This window comes from Triticum urartu, chromosome 3A (assembly GCF_056163025.1).
Source record: "Triticum urartu cultivar PI428250 chromosome 3A, HENAU_Tu73, whole genome shotgun sequence".
NCBI classification, from domain to species: Eukaryota; Viridiplantae; Streptophyta; class Magnoliopsida; order Poales; family Poaceae; genus Triticum; species Triticum urartu.
In genome coordinates this window covers 711,955,492-711,973,967 of record NC_141875.1, presented here as the reverse complement: position 1 = coordinate 711,973,967, position 18,476 = coordinate 711,955,492, and the positions used below count along the sequence as shown (strand labels likewise).

Here is an 18,476-nt window from a genome sequence, read left to right as displayed (position 1 = left end):
TTGGCTCCCACATGTTCCTCGATGATCTCATCGGATGAACCACGATGTCGAGGATTCAAGCAACCCCGTATACAATTCCCTTTGTCAATCGGTATGTTACTTGCCCGAGATTCGATCGTCGGTATCCCAATACCTCGTTCAATCTCGTTACCGGCAAGTCACTTTACTCGTACCGTAATGCATGATCCCGTGACCAGACACTTGGTCACTTTGAGCTCATTATGATGATGCATTACCGAGTGGGCCCAGTGATACCTCTCCGTCATACGGAGTGACAAATCCCAGTCTTGATCCGTGTCAACCCAACAGACACTTTCGGAGATACCCGTAGTATACCTTTATAGTCACCCAGTTACGTTGTGACGTTTGGCACACCCAAAGCACTCCTACGGTATCCGGGAGTTACACGATCTCATGGTCTAAGGAAAAGATACTTGACATTGGAAAACTCTAGCAAACGAACTATACGATCTTATGCTATGTTTAGGATTGGGTCTTGTCCATCACATCATTCTCCTAATGATGTGATCTCGTTATCAATGACATCCAGTGTCCATAGTCAGGAAACCATGACTATCTGTTGATCAACGAGCTAGTCAACTAGAGGCTTACTAGAGACATGTTGGTGTCTTTTATTCACACATGTATTACGGTTTCCGGATAACACAATTATAGCATGAATAAAGACAATTATCATGAACAAGGAAATATAATAATAATGCTTTTATTATTGCCTCTAGGGCATATTTCCAACAATTATTTATTTCCTTATATCATGATAAATGTTTATTATTCATGCTAGAATTGTATTAACCGGAAACATAATACATGTGTGAATACATAGACAAACAGAGTGTCACTAGTATGCCTCTACTTGACTAGCTCGTTAATCAAAGATGGTTATGTTTCCTAACCATGAACAAAGAGTTATTATTTGATTAATGGGATCACATCATTAGGTGAATGATCTGATTGACATGACCCATTTCATTAGCTTAGCACCCGATCGTTTAGTATGTTGCTATTGCTTTCTTCATGACTTATACATGTTCCTATGACTATGAGATTATGCAACTCCCGTTTGCCGGAGGAACACTTTGTGTGCTATCAAACGTCACAATGTAAATGGGTGATTATAAAGGTGCTCTACAGGTGTCTCCAAAGGTACATGTTGGGTTGGCGTATTTCGAGATTAGGATTTGTCACTCCGAATGTCGGAGAGGTATCTCTAGGCCCTCTCGGTAATGCACATCACATAAGCCTTGCAAGCATTACAACTAATGAGTTAGTTGCGAAATGATGTATTACGGAACGAGTAAAGAGACTTGCCGGTAACGAGATTGAACTAGGTATTGAGATACCGACGATCGAATCTCGGGCAAGTAACATACCGATGACAAAGGGAACAACGTATGTTGTTATGCGGTCTGACCGATAAAGATCTTCGTAGAATATGTAGGAACCAATATGAGCATCCATGTTCCGCTATTGGTTATTGACTGGAGACGTGTCTCGGTCATGTCTACATTGTTCTCGAACCGTAGGGTCCGCACTCTTAACGTTACGATGACAGTTTCATTATGAGTTTATGTATTTTGATGTACCGAAGGTTGTTCGGAGTCCCGGATGTGATCATGGACATGACGAGGAGTCTCGAAATGGTCGAGACATAAAGATCGATATATTGGAAGCCTATATTTGGATATCGGAATCGTTCCGGGTGAAATCGGGATTTTACCGGAGTACCGAGGGGGTACCGGAACCCCCCGGGGGGTTATTGGGCCTACATGGGCCTTAAGGGAGAAGAGGAAAGGAGGCAAGAGGTGGCCGTGCGCCCCTCCCCTTCCTAGTCCGAATAGGACAAGGGAAGGGAGGCGCCGCCCCCCCTTTCCTTTCCCTCTTCCTCCTCTTTCCCCTTCTCCTTATCCAACTAGGAAAGAAGGGAGTCCTACTCCCGGTGGGAGTAGGACTCCCCCTTGGCGCGCCCTCCTTGGCCGGCCGCCCCCTCCCCTTGGTTCCTTTATATACAGGGGCAGGGGGGCACCCTAGGACACACAAGTTGATCTTTGTGATCGTTCCTTAGCCGTGTGCGGTGCCCCCCTCCACGATATTACACCTCGGTCATATTGTAGCGGTGCTTAGGCAAAGCCCTGCGACGGTTGAACATCAAGATCGTCACCACGCCGTCGTGCTGACGGAACTCTTCCCCGAAGTTTTGCTGGATCGGAGCCCGGGGAGCATCATCGAGCTGAACGTGTGCCAAGAACTCGGAGGTGCCGGAGTAACGGTGCTTGGATCGGTTGACCCGGGAAGATGTACGACTACTTACTCTACGTTGCGTCAACGCTTCCGCTTCGGTCTACGAGGGTACATAGACAACACTCTCCCCTCTCGTTGCTATGCATCACCATGATCTTGCGTGTGCGTAGGAATTTTTTTGAAATTACTACGTTACCCAACAGTGGCATCCGAGCCAGGTTTTATATGTTGATGTTATATGCACGAGTAGAACACAAGTGAGTTGTGGGCGATATAAGTCATACTGCTTACCAGCATGTCATACTTTGGTTCGGCGGTATTGTTGGACGAAGCGGCCCGGACCGACATTACGCGTACGCTTACGCGAGACTGGTTCTCCCGACGTGCTTTGCACATAGGTGGCTTGCGGGTGACAGTTTCTCCAATTTTAGTTGAACCGAGTGTGGCTACGCCCGGTCCTTGCGAATGTTAAAACAATACCAACATGACAAACTATCGTTGTGGTTTTGATGCGTAGGTAAGATTGGTTCTTTCTTAAGCCCGTAGCAGCCACGTAAAACTTGCAACAACAAAGTAGAGGACGTCTAACTTGTTTTTTGCAGGGCATGTTGTGATGTAATATGGTCAAGACATGATGCTAAATTTTATTGTATGAGATGATCATGTTTTGTAACCGAGTTATCGGCAACTGGTAGGAGCCATATGGTTGTCGCTTTATTGTATGCAATGCAATCGCGTTGTAATGCTTTACTTTATCACTAAGCGGTAGCGATAGTCGTGGAAGCATAAGATTGGCGAGACGACAACGATGCTACGATGGAGATCAAGGTGTCGCACCGATGACGATGGTGATCATGACGGTGCTTCAAAGATGGAGATCACAAGCACAAGATGATGATGGCCATATCATATCACTTATATTGATTGCATGTGATGTTTATCTTTTATGCATCTTATCTTGCTTTGACTGACGGTAGCATTATAAGATGATCTCTCACTAATTATCAAGAAGTGTTCTCCCTGAGTATGCACCGTTGCGAAAGTTCTTCGTGCTGAGACACCACGTGATGATCGGGTGTGATAGGCTCTACGTTCAAATACAACGGGTGCAAAACAGTTGCACACGCGGAATACTCAGGTTATACTTGACGAGCCAAGCATATACAGATATGGCCTCGGAACACGGAGACCGAAAGGTCGAGCGTGAATCATATAGTAGATATGATCAACATAGTGATGTTCACCAATGAAACTACTCCATCTCACGTGATGATCGGACATGGTTTAGTTGATTTGGATCACGTAATCACTTAGAGGATTAGAGGGATGTCTATCTAAGTGGGAGTTCTTTAAGTAAATTAATTGAACCTAAATTTATCATGAAACTTAGTACCTGATAGTATCTTGCTTGTTTATGCTTGATTGTAGATAGATGGCTCGTGCTGTTGTTCCGTTGAATTTTAATGCGTTCCTTGAGAAAGCAAAGTTGAAAGATGATGGTAGCAATTACACGGACTGGGTCCATAACTTGAGGATTATCCTCATTGCTGCACAGAAGAATTACGTCCTAGAAGCACTGCTGGGTGCCAGGCCTGCTGCTGGAGCAACACCAGATGTTATGAACGTCTGGCAGAGCAAAGCTGATGACTACTCGATAGTTCAGTGTGCCATGCTTTACGGCTTAGAATCGGGACTTCAACGACGTTTTGAACATCATGGAGCATATGAGATGTTCCAGGAGTTGAAGTTAATATTTCAAGCAAATGCCCGGATTGAGAGATATGAAGTCTCCAATAAGTTCTATAGCTGCAAGATGGAGGAGAACAGTTCTGTCAGTGAGCATATACTCAAAATGTCTGGGTATAATAATCACTTGATTCAATTGGGAGTTAATCTTCCAGATGATTGCGTCATTGACAGAATTCTCCAATCACTGCCACCAAGCTACAAGAGCTTCGTGATGAACTATAATATGCAAGGGATGAATAAGACTATTCCCGAGCTCTTCGCAATGCTAAAAACTGCGGAGGTAGAAATCAAGAAGGAGCATCAAGTGTTGATGGTCAACAAGACCACTAGTTTTAAGAAAAAGGGCAAAGGGAAGAAGAAGGGGAACTTCAAAAAGAACAGCAAGCAAGTTGCTACTCAAGAGAAGAAACCCAAACCTGGACCTAAGCCTGAAACTGAGTGCTTCTACTGCAAGCAGACTGGTCACTGGAAGCGGAACTGCCCCAAGTATTTGGCGGATAAGAAGGATGGCAAGGTGAACAAAGGTATATGTGATATATATGTTATTGATGTGTACCTTACTAATGCTCGCAATAGCACCTGGGTATTTGTTACTGGTTCTGTTGCTAATATTTGCAACTCGAAACAGGGACTACGGATTAAGCGAAGATTGGCTAAGGACGAGGTGACGATGCGCTGGGAAACGGTTCCAAAGTCGATGTGATCGCAGTCGGCACGCTACCTCTACATCTACCTTTGGGATTAATATTAGACCTAAATAATTGTTATTTGGTGCCAGCGTTAAGCATGAACATTATATCTGGATCTTGTTTGATGCGAGACGGTTATTCATTTAAATCTGAGAATAATGGTTGTTCTATTTATATGAGTAATATCTTTTATGGTCATGCACCCTTAAAGAGTGGTCTATTTTTATTGAACCTCGATAGTAGTGACACACATATTCATAGTGTTGAAGCCAAAAAATGCAGAGTTGATAATGATAGTGCAACTTATTTGTGGCACTGCCGTTTGGGTCATATCGGTATAAAGCGCATGAAGAAACTCCATACTGATGGGCTTTTGGAACCACTTGATTATGAATCACTTGGTACTTGCGAACCGTGCCTTATGGGTAAGATGACAAAAACACCGTTCTCCGGTACTATAGAGAGAGCAACAGATTTGTTGGAAATCATACATACAGATGTATGTGGTCCGATGAACGTTGAGGCTCGTGGCGGATATCGTTATTTTCTCACCTTCACAGATGACTTAAGCAGATATGGGTATATCTACTTAATGAAACACAAGTCTGAAACATTTGAAAAGTTCAAAGAATTTCAGAGTGAAGTTGAAAATCATCGTAACAAGAAAATAAAATTCCTACGATCTGATCATGGAGGAGAATATTATAGTTACGAGTTTGGTGTACATTTGAAAAATTGTGGAATAGTTTCGCAACTCACGCCACCCGGAACACCACAGCGTAATGGTGTGTCCGAACGTCGTAATCATACTTTACTAGATATGGTGCGATCTATGATGTCTCTTACTGATTTACCACTATCGTTTTGGGGATACGCTCTAGAGACGGCCACATTCACGTTAAATAGGGCACCATCAAAATCCGTTGAGACAACGCCTTATCAACTGTGGTTTGGCAAGAAACCAAAGTTGTCGTTTCTGAAAGTTTGGGGCTGCGATGCTTATGTGAAAAAGCTTCAACCTGATAAGCTCGAACCCGAATCGGAGAAATGTGTCTTCATAGGATATCCAAAGGAAACTATTGGATACACCTTCTATCACAGATCCGAAGGCAAGACTTTTGTTGCTAAATTCGGAAACTTTCTGGAGAAGGAGTTTCTCTCGAAAGAAGTGAGTGGGAGGAAAGTAGAACTTGACGAGGTAACTGTACCTACTCCCTTATTGGAAAGTAGTACATCACAAAAACCTGTTTCTGTGACACCTACACCAGTTAGTGAGGAAGCTAATGATGATGATCATGAAACTTCAGAACAAGATACTACTGAACCTCGTAGATCAACCAGAGTAAGATCCGCGCTAGAGTGGTATGGTAATCCTGTTCTGGAAGTCATACTACTAAATCATGATGAACCTACGAACTATGAAGAAGCGATGGTGAGCCCAGATTCCGCAAAATGGCTTGAAGCCATGAAATCTGAGATGGGATCCATGTATGAGAACAAAGTATGGACTTTGGTTGACTTGCCCGATGATTGGCAAGCAATTGAGAATAAATGGATCTTCAAGAAGAAGACTGACGTTGACGGTAATATTGCTGTCTACAAAGCTCGACTTGTCACAAAAGGTTTTCGGCAAGTTCAAGGGATTGACTACGATGAGACCTTCTCACCCGTAGCGATGCTTAAGCCTGTCCGAATCATGTTAGCAATTGCCGCATTTTATGATTATGAAATTTGGCAGATGGATGTCAAAACTGCATTCCTGATTGGATTTCTGGAAGAAGAGTTGTATATGATGCAACCAGAAGGTTTTGTCGATCCAAAGGGAGCTAACAAAGTGTGCAAGCTCCAGCGATCCATTTATGGACTGGTGCAAGCCTCTCGGAGTTGGAATAAACGCTTTGATAGTGTGATCAAAGCATTTGGTTTTATACAGACTTTTGGAGAAGCCTGTATTTACAAGAAAGTGAGTGGGAGCTCCGTAGCATTTCTGATATTATATGTGGATGACATATTACTAATTGGAAATGATATAGAATTTCTGGATAGCATAAAGGGATACTTGAATAAGAGTTTTTCAATGAAAGACCTCGGTGAAGCTGCTTACGTATTAGGCATTAAGATCTATAGAGATAGATCAAGACGCTTAATTGGACTTTCACAAAGCACATACCTTGACAAAGTTTTGAAGAAGTTCAAAATGGATCAAGCAAAGAAAGGGTTCTTGCCTGTGTTACAAGGTGTGAAGTTGAGTAAGACTCAATGCCCGACCACTGCAGAAGATAGAGAGAAAATGAAAGATGTTCCCTATGCTTCAGCCATAGGCTCTATCATGTATGCAATGCTGTGTACCAGACCTGATGTGTGCCTTGCTATAAGTCTAGCAGGGAGGTACCAAAGTGATCCAGGAGTGGATCACTGGACAGCGGTCAAGAACATCCTGAAATACCTGAAAAGGACTAAGGATATGTTTCTCATATATGGAGGTGACAAAGAGCTCATCGTAAAAGGTTACGTTGATGCAAGCTTTGACACTGATCCGGACGATTCTAAATCGCAAACCGGATACGTGTTTACATTAAACGGTGGAGCTGTCAGTTGGTGCAGTTCTAAACAAAGCGTTGTAGCGGGATCTACATGTGAAGCGGAGTACATAGCTGCTTCAGAAGCAGCAAATGAAGGAGTCTGGATGAAGGAGTTCATATCCGATCTAGGTGTCATACCTAGTGCATCGGGTCCAATGAAAATCTTTTGTGACAATATTGGTGCAATTGCCTTGGCAAAGGAATCCAGATTTCACAAGAGAACCAAGCACATCAAGAGACGCTTCAATTCCATCCGGGATCTAGTCCAGGTGGGAGACATAGAGATTTGCAAGATACATACGGATCTGAATGTTGCAGACCCGTTGACTAAGCCTCTTCCACGAGCAAAACATGATCAGCACCAAGGCTCCATGGGTGTTAGAATCATTACTGTGTAATCTAGATTATTGACTCTAGTGCAAGTGGGAGACTGAAGGAAATATGCCCTAGAGGCAATAATAAAGTTATTATTTATTTCCTTATATCATGATAAATGTTTATTATTCATGCTAGAATTGTATTAACCGAAAACATAATACATGTGTGAATACATAGACAAACAGAGTGTCACTAGTATGCCTCTACTTGACTAGCTCGTTAATCAAAGATGGTTATGTTTCCTAACCATGAACAAAGAGTTGTTATTTGATTAATGGGATCACATCATTAGGTGAATGATCTGATTGACATGACCCATTCCATTAGCTTAGCACCCGATCGTTTAGTATGTTGCTATTGCTTTCTTCATGACTTATACATGTTCCTATGACTATGAGATTATGCAACTCCCGTTTGCCGGAGGAACACTTTGTGTGATACCAAACGTCACAATGTAAATGGGTGATTATAAAGGTGCTCTACAGGTGTCTCCAAAGGTACATGTTGGGTTGGCGTATTTCGAGATTAGGATTTGTCACTCCGATTGTCGGAGAGGTATCTCTGGGCCCTCTCGGTAATGCACATCACATAAGCCTTGCAAGCATTGCAACTAATGAGTTAGTTGCGAAATGATGTATTACGGAACGAGTAAAGAGACTTGCCAGTAACGAGATTGAACTAGGTATTGAGATACCGACGATCGAATCTCGGGCAAGTAACATACCGATGACAAAGGGAACAACATATGTTGTTATGCGGTCTGACCGATAAAGATCTTCGTAGAATATGTAAGAACCAATATGAGCATCCAGGTTCCTCTATTGGTTATTGACCGGAGACGTGTCTCGGTCATGTCTACATTGTTCTCGAACCGTAGGGTCCGCACGCTTAACGTTACGATGACAGTTTCATTATGAGTTTATGTATTTTGATGTACCGAAGGTTGTTCGGAGTCCCGGATGTGATCATGGACATGACGAGGAGTCTCGAAATGGTCGAGACATAAAGATCGATATATTGGAAGCCTATATTTGGATATCAGAATCGTTCCGGGTGAAATCGGGATTTTACCGGAGTACCGGGGGGTTACCGGAACCCCCCGGGGGGTTATTGGGCCTACATGGGCCTTAAGGGAGAAGAGGAAAGGAGGCAAGAGGTGGCCGCGCGCCCCTCCCCTTCCTAGTCCGAATAGGACAAGGGAAGGGGGCGGCGCCCCCCCCTTTCCTTTCCCTCTTCCTCCTCTTTCCCCTTCTCCTTATCCAACTAGGAAAGAAGGGGTGGGAGTAGGACTCCCCCTTGGCGCGCCCTCCTTGGCCGGCCGCCCCCTCCCCTTGGCTCCTTTATATACGGGGGCAGGGGGGCACCCTAGGACACACAAGTTGATCTTTGTGATCGTTCCTTAGCCGTGTGCGGTGCCCCCCTCCACGATATTACACCTCGGTCATATTGTAGGGTGCTTAGGCGAAGCCCTGTGACGGTTGAACATCAATATCGTCACCACGCCGTCGTGCTGACGGAACTCTTCCCTGAAGCTTTGCTGGATCGGAGCCCGGGGAGCGTCATCGAGCTGAATGTGTGCCAAGAACTCGGAGGTGCCGGAGTAACGGTGCTTGGATCGGTTGAACCGAGAAGACGTACGACTACTTCCTCTATGTTGCGTCAACGCTTCCGCTTCGGTCTACGAGGGTACGTAGACAACACTCTCCCCTCTCGTTGCTATGCATCACCATGATCTTGCGTGTGCGTAGGAATTTTTTTGAAATTACTACGTTACCCAACACATTCATCAAGAGGAAGAGAAACAGGAGGCATGGGGTAGGAACTAGAAGGATGAAGAGGGAGGGTGGTTGCAAGGAGATGAAGGGTGCAAAGGGGACAGTGGTGAGAAGGGAAACTAGCAGAAAAACAAGCCCTTGCAATCACTTCCAAGATGAAAACCAAGTTAAATAAAAGTTTCATCTCAACAAAAATTGAAACAAAAATTTCAAATATTAAGAAGAAATATAGTTGAAAAAGGTTGGACAAGGAACGTCCATACTCATTATCCTTGTTGAGTGGAGTTTTCATACTATCTTTGCTGATGGCAGTAGTGTCATGAATGTAATTTCAAGGCTCATAAAGGCAAAAAAACCGATCATCCTATGTGTTTATTGCCTTACCATTTTTATGTGTTTAAACATCACTCCATGCTACAATACTAAACATAGTCAAGCTCTAGAATCATGGCTGAATAAAGCTTTTGATTATTATAAAGAAAAGAGACAGATGTGCTCAGCATGTGATTTCTTTAACAAAATCAGGGGTTATCCCCATGCAAAGAAAATGTTATTTAAAGTTGTATCTATACCCCTGATTTTTTAAAGATTTTCTATTGGACCAGATTGAAAACCATTTTGACACAATCATAATAAAGTTGTGTTGACCTCAAAGTTTCATGTTGTATGATTTGTTGTTTGGATACACCCTCACTTAATTTTAGATATTTTTTTTGAGAATCACCAGGGGAGGAGTCCCTCCACCTGAATATATTACTCAAAGTGGCCAAAATGCCAGGAGAGTGATCCAGTTTATAAGGGAAACCAGATCGAAAACCTAAAACAAGTTGACCCGTTTATAAGGGAAAACGGGCCGAAAACCGTACAACAAGGTTACAAGGAGAAGAGAAGAGCAAGACACCCAACAAGGGCGGGACCTAGCTAGCAGACTAAAAGGACCATCACCACGGCAGACACAAGTAGTTATGGGGTGTTGTCGAGGGATCACAATACTGAGACTTTGTGAGGAACCTAACGCACCGCATTGCGTGCATACCGAGCCCCACGGCACAACCGAGGAGCAACCACAACCAACGAGTGCGAAAAGCACGAACCTTGACTGGGTGCCCCGCCACGGAAGATCGGAGCGATTGACAATTTGAGGAGGCATCTAGCGCCATCAAAGAGCAAAGATGAACCAAGACATCACCAAGAGCACGACGCTCGCCGCAATACATCGGCCGCCAAGGGAGAGTCTTGAGCATGCATAGCGAGACACCTTCACGAGGGGGAAACAGATGGCCACCCTGTGGCGCCAAAGGCACCGCCACCAAACCCCAAAGAACACCACCAAACAACCACCGTCGACTCCAAGCCAGTCGCACCACCACCACCACCACCATTGGACCCTCCAACTGTTCCCAACTTGGCCACACCACCACCACCACCACCAAACGCTGCACCCTCAACCACACGCAGGCACAGAAGCCACCGTTTGGGTCTCCAAGATGACGCCTCCAGGGAGGTAGTGCCGACAAGGACACAAAACCATCATCCGATCCGAGAAGCCAGATCTTAGGTTTTCACCTGGATACCACAAAACAAGGTACTGCAGGTGCTGGAGCTCCACAACGACACCTCCTACGAGGAAAACGATGTCCACAAACACCATTGCCGCCGACATCGACATAGTCAATGCAAGGTTCTCACCCGGAGTTTGAGCACATACTTACAACAAGACGGCAGCTGACCACCAGCACCATCGGGCCCCTCCGAGACGAAGAAGCACATGAATCGTCGCAGCCAACCGCACCCCGCGGAGACCGCATACGGCCAAACATCAGCACTAGGCACTGGAACCACCAATGGTCGTCCGAACGCAGGGCCACCGGACGCAGCGCGAGCCGCCGAACCTAACCGAGCACCATGCTGGCGAGGAGCAGAGAAGCGCTGCCCGAGGACAGGAACCACCATGGTCCCGGGCTGCAGCCAAACATCAGGAGCACGAACACGCCCCACGCGCGCCACCGTGCACCTGCCGGAGACCAGATCCGAAACGCCATAGCACTGACCAAAGGCGGGGGTGATCGAAAACCGGCACAACAGTCCACCAAGCACCACCAACAGCACCCACCGCCACCAGCCTCCACCACCCAGCAACACCACCTCCCCGGCTGATCCCACCTGGCGGCCCAGCCAACACCGGCCGGATCTGGGAAGGAAGCCCCAGATCTGCCCCCGTCCCAGACCAGCAGCGCCCGAGCAAGCAGCGACGGGCCGCCGCACACGGGGGGCCGGGACTGGCCGGCAGGGACATCGGGACGACGCCGACGGGCGCTGCCTCCGCCCGCCTCCGAGGCCGGGCGCCCGATCCAATCTGACGCAGCCTGTCGTCCCTCCTCTGACGAAACGGTGGCTGCGCGGTGGAGGAGAAGCGCCTCGGCGCCACCATCCCCGGAGCGCGCGCGGCGTTTGCCGGCGGCCTCCTCAGGTGGCGGCGAGACTGGGTGTGAGGGAGGGAGGGGAGCGGCGGTGCGAACAGGGGCACCCCCGTGTCGCCAGAGGAGGGGCGACGAGGGGGGGGGGTGGGAATTTCTTCCTGGAGCGGCCAATTTTAGATATTTTTCTTGCACAAAAAAAAATCCATTGTGACAATAAAGTTGTCTCGCGCTGCAAAGAGATACTCAGCGTAGTCTCAAAAACGCTCTTATATTATATGACAGAGGGGGTATAACATTTAGGTTCGTATCTACTTTTTACCACCTAGAAAAATCATGAATTGGTTGGAGAAAAGAAAAGAACATTTATGATTTTATATTCATATGTATTTGTTACCATCCTAGTTTTCTTGAGATCGTATAAATGATTTTCCAAGAATATTTCAATTATATTGCCACTAAAACCATGTGCAGAAATGGCGCTTTATGACAAATTTCCTCTGCCAAGAAGAACTATTTTCACTTCTGAGCTCTTTTTTTTTAGAAGTGCCATGTTTATATGTTAATAATATCAGCAGATTACAGCATACATGGCAGATCTGAGCATTTGACAACTTAGATATGCTGGCAAGAAGCACGCAAACTGAAGATACCCACATTAGTCTGACTCTGAACTCTGAACCGATAGCAAACACTCCGTCCTGTAGACAGAGTGAAGCTGAGCCTTTGCATCGGGTAGCACGACGCAGTAGTTGAGCAGCACCTGAACCAAGCCAAACGGCCGAACATCAAAGCCCGAGATCATCGTCTCGCCGCCGTCTCGGAGATCGTACCTCCAAGCAACATTGCCGCTCTCCGAGGCGAGGTACACGCATTCGCCGTCGACGGAAGGAAGCTCACTGGCGTTGACTGACACACACCTGCCGCCAAGGAAGAGCGCGTGGCGGCCGATGCTCCTCACGCGCTCCAGCGGCGCCTTCCGCTCCACGTCGACCCTGAAGACCTCCACGGCCCGCCGTCGCCGGAGGTGATACAGACGGACGAGCAGCAGATCCCCGCCGGACGCCACGAGAAAAGCTCGGCCGAAGCGACCGGTGTTCTCCGATGAAGGTACGGCCGAGACTATGAGTTTGGCGTGGCAGTGCTGGTTGTGCTGCGCCGACGGGACGACGAACCTGACAATCAGCCCGTCGCGGTCGGCCACGTAGACGTGTCCTCGGTAGGCGACCATGTTCTCTTGCTTCAAGCTGTGGAAGGGGCCGGCACCGACGTAGTATGGGAGCTGCACCGGCGAGAGTCGGGCGGCTGTCGGGTGCGCGCACGTGATAGCGTCGCTGTAGGGGTCGTGGTAGAAGGAGAAGACAAGCGAGAGGGACCGATCGTCCTCGGAGCCGGTCACCGCTGCTCGCACCCGGTTCACGCGGGGTATGGCGGCGGCGAAGCGGACCAAGGAGCCCGTCAAAGGGTTGAGGACGCTGGCACGGTGCGGATACTTCTTGTCGCCCAGGACGAGGAGGCCGTCGGAGGCGGCGACGAGGACATGGTCCCGGAGCTGCGGGACGCGCCGGCGGAGCACGCGGCCGGTGGCCACGTTGAGGAAGAGGCGGACACCGCCCTCGTCATGGACCGGCTGCTCCACCTCGCCGTCGTCCAGCATGATCCAGTGCCGGGGACGGAAACGGAGGAGGCCAGCACCGCCGCATGGATCGGCCGTGGCCAGGCGCCAGCCGTGGCAGACGGCGCGCATGTGCATGTAGTAGTCGACGTCGCTTGCCGCGGCGAGCAGGCGGTCGGCGACGCTGCGGACGAGGTCCGACGGAAGAGCCGACCAGTCCGCCATGAGCGACCAACCGTGCGTGCGCCGATGCCGGGCGGCTCGTGTGTGGCTTGTGGCGTTTGGATAACCACTGCCCATTTTATTCGGAGCGCGCGCACGCACGCATGCGTACACGGAAGGCGAACTGCACGAGGCGCTTCGATTACCGGTGCGTGCCCTCGTTAATGGAGACTCTCAGAAGACGAGAAGACGGCGGTCGATGGGTTGCAGCAGTTAATGGACTCGGAAGACGAGCGGCCGGGAAGGTGTAGGTCGAACGATCGGTACCGTCTCGCAGACAGCAAAAGAGGGGCCGGTCGCCGAACACGATTCCCGGCCGCATGCATGGTGTTTGGGAGTATGATCTCGGGGACGGCCGCTTGAAGATGCATGGTGTCAGTGGCAAGGCCATCTGGCGAGGTTTAGGATGGCCATATGTAACCACTTTAGCTACATGTAACTCGTCCGATTTTTCAATTTGGATAAGTCCATTTTCTAAGAGTTGACTTTTTTTTATCAAGATCAGTGCTTTTGACTTGCCCTTGTTTGGGGCAAGTTGATTTTTTTCTTAGGCTGGATGTTTGACTTGCCCCAATTTGGCAAGTCAATTTCTACTCCTAATGTCTCAGTTGGTAGTTCGCGTTCCGGATTTAATTCGTCCCATCATTTCCGTCCGGTTTTTTTTCGTCCCACCTTTCACTGATTTTTTTCATAGGTTTTTTCCTCCGTAGAACTCCCAGAGTAGACGCCGCCGCCAGCCCCCCCCCCCCCCCCTCCCCCCCAACCCCATGGAGGTCGAGATCAAGCTCCGTCTCCCCGACGCGGCTGCACACCGGCGCCTCTGCTCCTTCCTCGCGCCCCGCCTGCTCCGCACCGACGCTCCCGCGCGGCCCCTCGCCGCCGCCACCGCCGCCCAGCGGGACGTCCGCCTCTACGGCATCGATGACCGCGACCCCTCCTGCGCCGTCCTCACGCTCAAGCGCTGCCCGCGCATCGACGCCGGCATCAGCCGCGTTGAGGAGGTCGTGGAGCCCCTCGACCCTGCCCTCGCCCTCACCTGCGTCGACAACCCCGCCCGTCTCGGCGTGGTCGGCTCCCCCATCGTCCGGCTGGTCTCCGACGAGTACGGCGTCAGCAGGGACAAAGCGCCGTTCGTCTGCCTCGGCGGCTTCCGGAACACCCGCGGTGATATGAGCTCGAGGAGGGCGAGGGGCAGGGGCTCGTGCTAGAGCTCGACGAGACACACTTCGATTTCGGCACAAACTACGAGCTGGAGTGCGAGACCGCGGAGCCCGACCAGGCCAAGGAGGTCCTGGAGCGGCTGCTCACCGTGGCTGGGGTGCCGTATGAGTACTCCCGGAGCAATAAGTTCGCGTGCTTCATGGCCGGGAAGCTGCTTCCGTGACTAGGTTTCTGGTTGGTCTTTACTGTGTCCCAAATGATGATTAAACCGTGGTTGCTATAAAACTTGTGTTTCATTAGTACTTTCTTGCGACAATAGGCTTGTTCTGTGGCGAGTGATTTCAAATCTCACAAATGTAATGTTTAGTTCTGTTACATTCTGGTATTTGATAACTTTCATCCAAGAATACTATCTTGGGTGGCAGCATAGCAACACAAGGGTTTGCATTTCAATCCTCGTAAAAAAACTTGTCCTGGAGCATGATCCGACAACCGCTGGGAAGAAGCCGGGGCTGGTATGTCTGGTTGGGGAGAGGACTAAATTTCATCTCTCGGGTCCATTTATATACAGGACATACAATCTACTCCCTTTGTTTCTAAATATAAACCTTTTTTTAGATATTTCAATACGGACTATATTCGGATGTATATAGACGTATTTTAGAGTGTAGTTTCACTCATTTTGCTTTGTATATAGTCCACATTAGAATATCTAAAAGGGTTTATATTTAGGAACGGAGGGAGTAGCTAGGAACAAACTGAATTTCGTATGTCCGCCACACGGTTATGGGCAATGAGCCTGTTATTGCAGTCTCACCACACCACATCTTGTTCTGCTCTCCGGTGCAGATGGGCATCCTTAGATTCACCACCTCCCTGATGAGCTGCTTCTTGGTCTCAGGCATACACGGTCATCGTTGGTATCTAAGTTGCCACCTGACAAATCTGTTCTTATTTCTTATTAGGTACCTGAAAGGCTGATCTTGATCTTTGATGAACTAGAAGGCCAAGATACCAAGGTATGCCTGAGTTCATAGCTTGATTCCTTACCATACAATTGCTGAAACATGCAGCGACACTTGATTAACCTTTGTACTTTATACTTTGCTAAAACATTTAGGACTCGAGTGGGCGACTCCAAGAATGGGTACTCCTGAAACTTTAGCCAGTGGCCATGTTGATGGTATTTTTTGGGAACAGGGGAGGGCGTGTGTTATTGTTCAAACCAGGCGCCTGATTTTTTTAATCTTTAGCCAGTGACCACATTGCTGCCCTAAGCGATGAACAGGGCAGGGCGTGTGGTATTGCAGTTAACTATGTGTCATCTGGTCATCATAGTGATTGGTAGATTAAAACCATAAGCCACCTCTGAATTCATATCGAAGGTAGTTCACCAAGATCTGCGGTTTTTATTTGCATTTTATAAGTTTTAGTATTTCATGTTACTGCTTTAAATACCTAATTATGGTTTCATCTTCCCTTTTTGGTGCAAGTCATGTGAGCTGGTCTTTTTCTGCTTGGATCTCCAGGTTGTGGGAAAACACTAATGACAATTTATTTTGAGATTGCCATATTCTTTCTACCTAATTTGTGTTCTGTATAAACTGTACAATGTTTCCTTTTCTGGAACTTTAGGGGCCTGATCAATTGAACAAGTATATTGGGGAGAGCGAATCAGAAGTAAGGAAAATATGAACCCGTGCAAGCACTAACTCACCATACATCCTATTTTTTTGAGGTAAATTTTTATGTTTAGCTGATTGCGTGTGTGGATTTATTCTTTCAGGAACACTTGGTAGTTACTTTGTACAATTATGAATGCGTGGTACATCTGTCATGTGATTTATGAATGTGCAACGCGTGGAATTAAATTGTTTGACCATGCCTTCCTTGTTTAGGTAAAACTAAGTAGTTGTGGCAGCTTTGGATGAGAGAACCCAATTCCTGGTAAATTGAGTTCGTCGAGTTTGATTGAACTCTCACACTTTGAACATGCTCTATTTAAAGCAAGGACATCCCTGTCATAACAGGTACAGTAAAATGCCAACACATATATGATTGATGTTATGGCACTATACGTGACTTTGGGGATGACGAGATCGATGGAAGCAACAGGAGCCGACGACTCATGAGTTCAGCGGCGTCTGCACGCCCTACATGTAGTTGTGCACCTCCTCCTGTTTTCTTGCATGTGATCAATGGTTTCAGATCTCTATTTATCACGTATTAGAATATATATTATGTAACAATGCTTTCCTACATTTGGTGGATTATTGCATTTGTATTTTTTATTGTTATCATCTAGAAGATTATATTCTGTATGAATGCTTTTAACAATGCTTCGTCAGGCTGTTCCCGCCGATGCTGCTGTTCATGCCGTCCCCCCAGTGCCTAGCATCACCGGCAACAAGTTCAGCACTGTCCGACAAGGTGTCCTGCAGGGACAACCTCCGTCGACCTGTCATCGAACTTCAGTATGCGTGCTTTGTTCTTTGAAACTGAATTCAGACTTTGAGTACTACTTTTATTTGAAAGAAAATATGTGTGTGATTCCACAACTTATGCCAAAATGCGTAGCATAGCTTGGTATACACGAATTGCAATCTGAACGTTTTTCTCTGTGTCGTCGTTCTGCTTTCTGGTTCTCTGTTATCTGTCATCTTATATCTCTACTTTCTGCTTTCTGGTGCCTAAACCGAACCGTCGAATCTGTAAATATGTACCAGTACCAGTTTGAACCAGGGGATGGTTGGTTGTTTATGTGTGCTGTTAATGAGTTCATTCTGCTCTCTAACTCATTGAATTTTTGGATGTCAATCAACAAGCTTCCCCTGACTGACTGATTGATTGATTGATTTTTGGCCGGTGCTAGCTTGTGTGTCTTGTGTCGGGCGAGGGAGAGGGACGATGTGCATATGGGGTTGCAGTGCAGAGGCGCCGGTGGTTTCAAGTTGCAGGGCCGGGAGGTGAGGGAGCACAATGACAACAACACTACGTTTCCCTTCTCTCTGTTATCTCTCTTTGTACTGAATTGTCCCCTCTTTGTTGCAGAAATTTCATGGCAAGCAGGAGTAACAATATTTTTGGTTACTTGGGAATACGATGATGTTCTGGTCACGTGGAACATGCTGAGATTTGGACTTCAATCCTTGATTGTGCACGGGTATGCATGCTTCACACCCATGCTGCAAATAGATTTTCATTTTCGAAGAAAGTAATAATACTATAACTACAAAATTCATGTTGCAGATTTATGCTCCATGTAGTATACTAGCCCATTATAGCTTTATTCAGTTCACCGTTTGCACCATCATGTTCTGGAGTTTGAAATGTACTCCCTTTTTTTGTAGGGATTTCCGAAATGAGTAGAAGACTAATAACTTCTACGACATCAAAGATCTCTGAGATTTTAGAGTATGCACCATATTGATTTACTTGTCGATTTATTCACACGTATATTGAGTTCATGATGGAAATATATACGAGTATTTTCATTGTATGGAATTTTTTAATTACTACCAGATGGAATTTGGGAATTAGTCTTACAAAGCTTCCAAAATCACTAAAGTTATACAGCTACTACAGAACTGGTTAAAATTAGTGATGTTCTATAATATCTACATGACTGA

At 47.0% G+C, this 18,476-nt stretch overlaps 1 long non-coding RNA gene and 1 pseudogene across 1 annotated transcript; both read left to right on the top strand.

Annotated features, from left to right (window-relative positions):
- Positions 1 to 14,450: 14,450 nt before the first annotated feature.
- On the top strand, positions 14,451 to 15,100 carry LOC125549457 (triphosphate tunnel metalloenzyme 3 pseudogene; annotated as a pseudogene).
- A 709-nt stretch (positions 15,101 to 15,809) lies between these two features.
- On the top strand, positions 15,810 to 16,802 carry LOC147982014 (uncharacterized). Its single transcript, XR_015599963.1, has 4 exons — positions 15,810 to 15,866; positions 15,968 to 15,994; positions 16,483 to 16,585; positions 16,746 to 16,802. It is a non-coding gene; the product is annotated as an uncharacterized LOC147982014 (long non-coding RNA).
- The last annotated feature ends 1,674 nt before the right edge of the window (positions 16,803 to 18,476 follow it).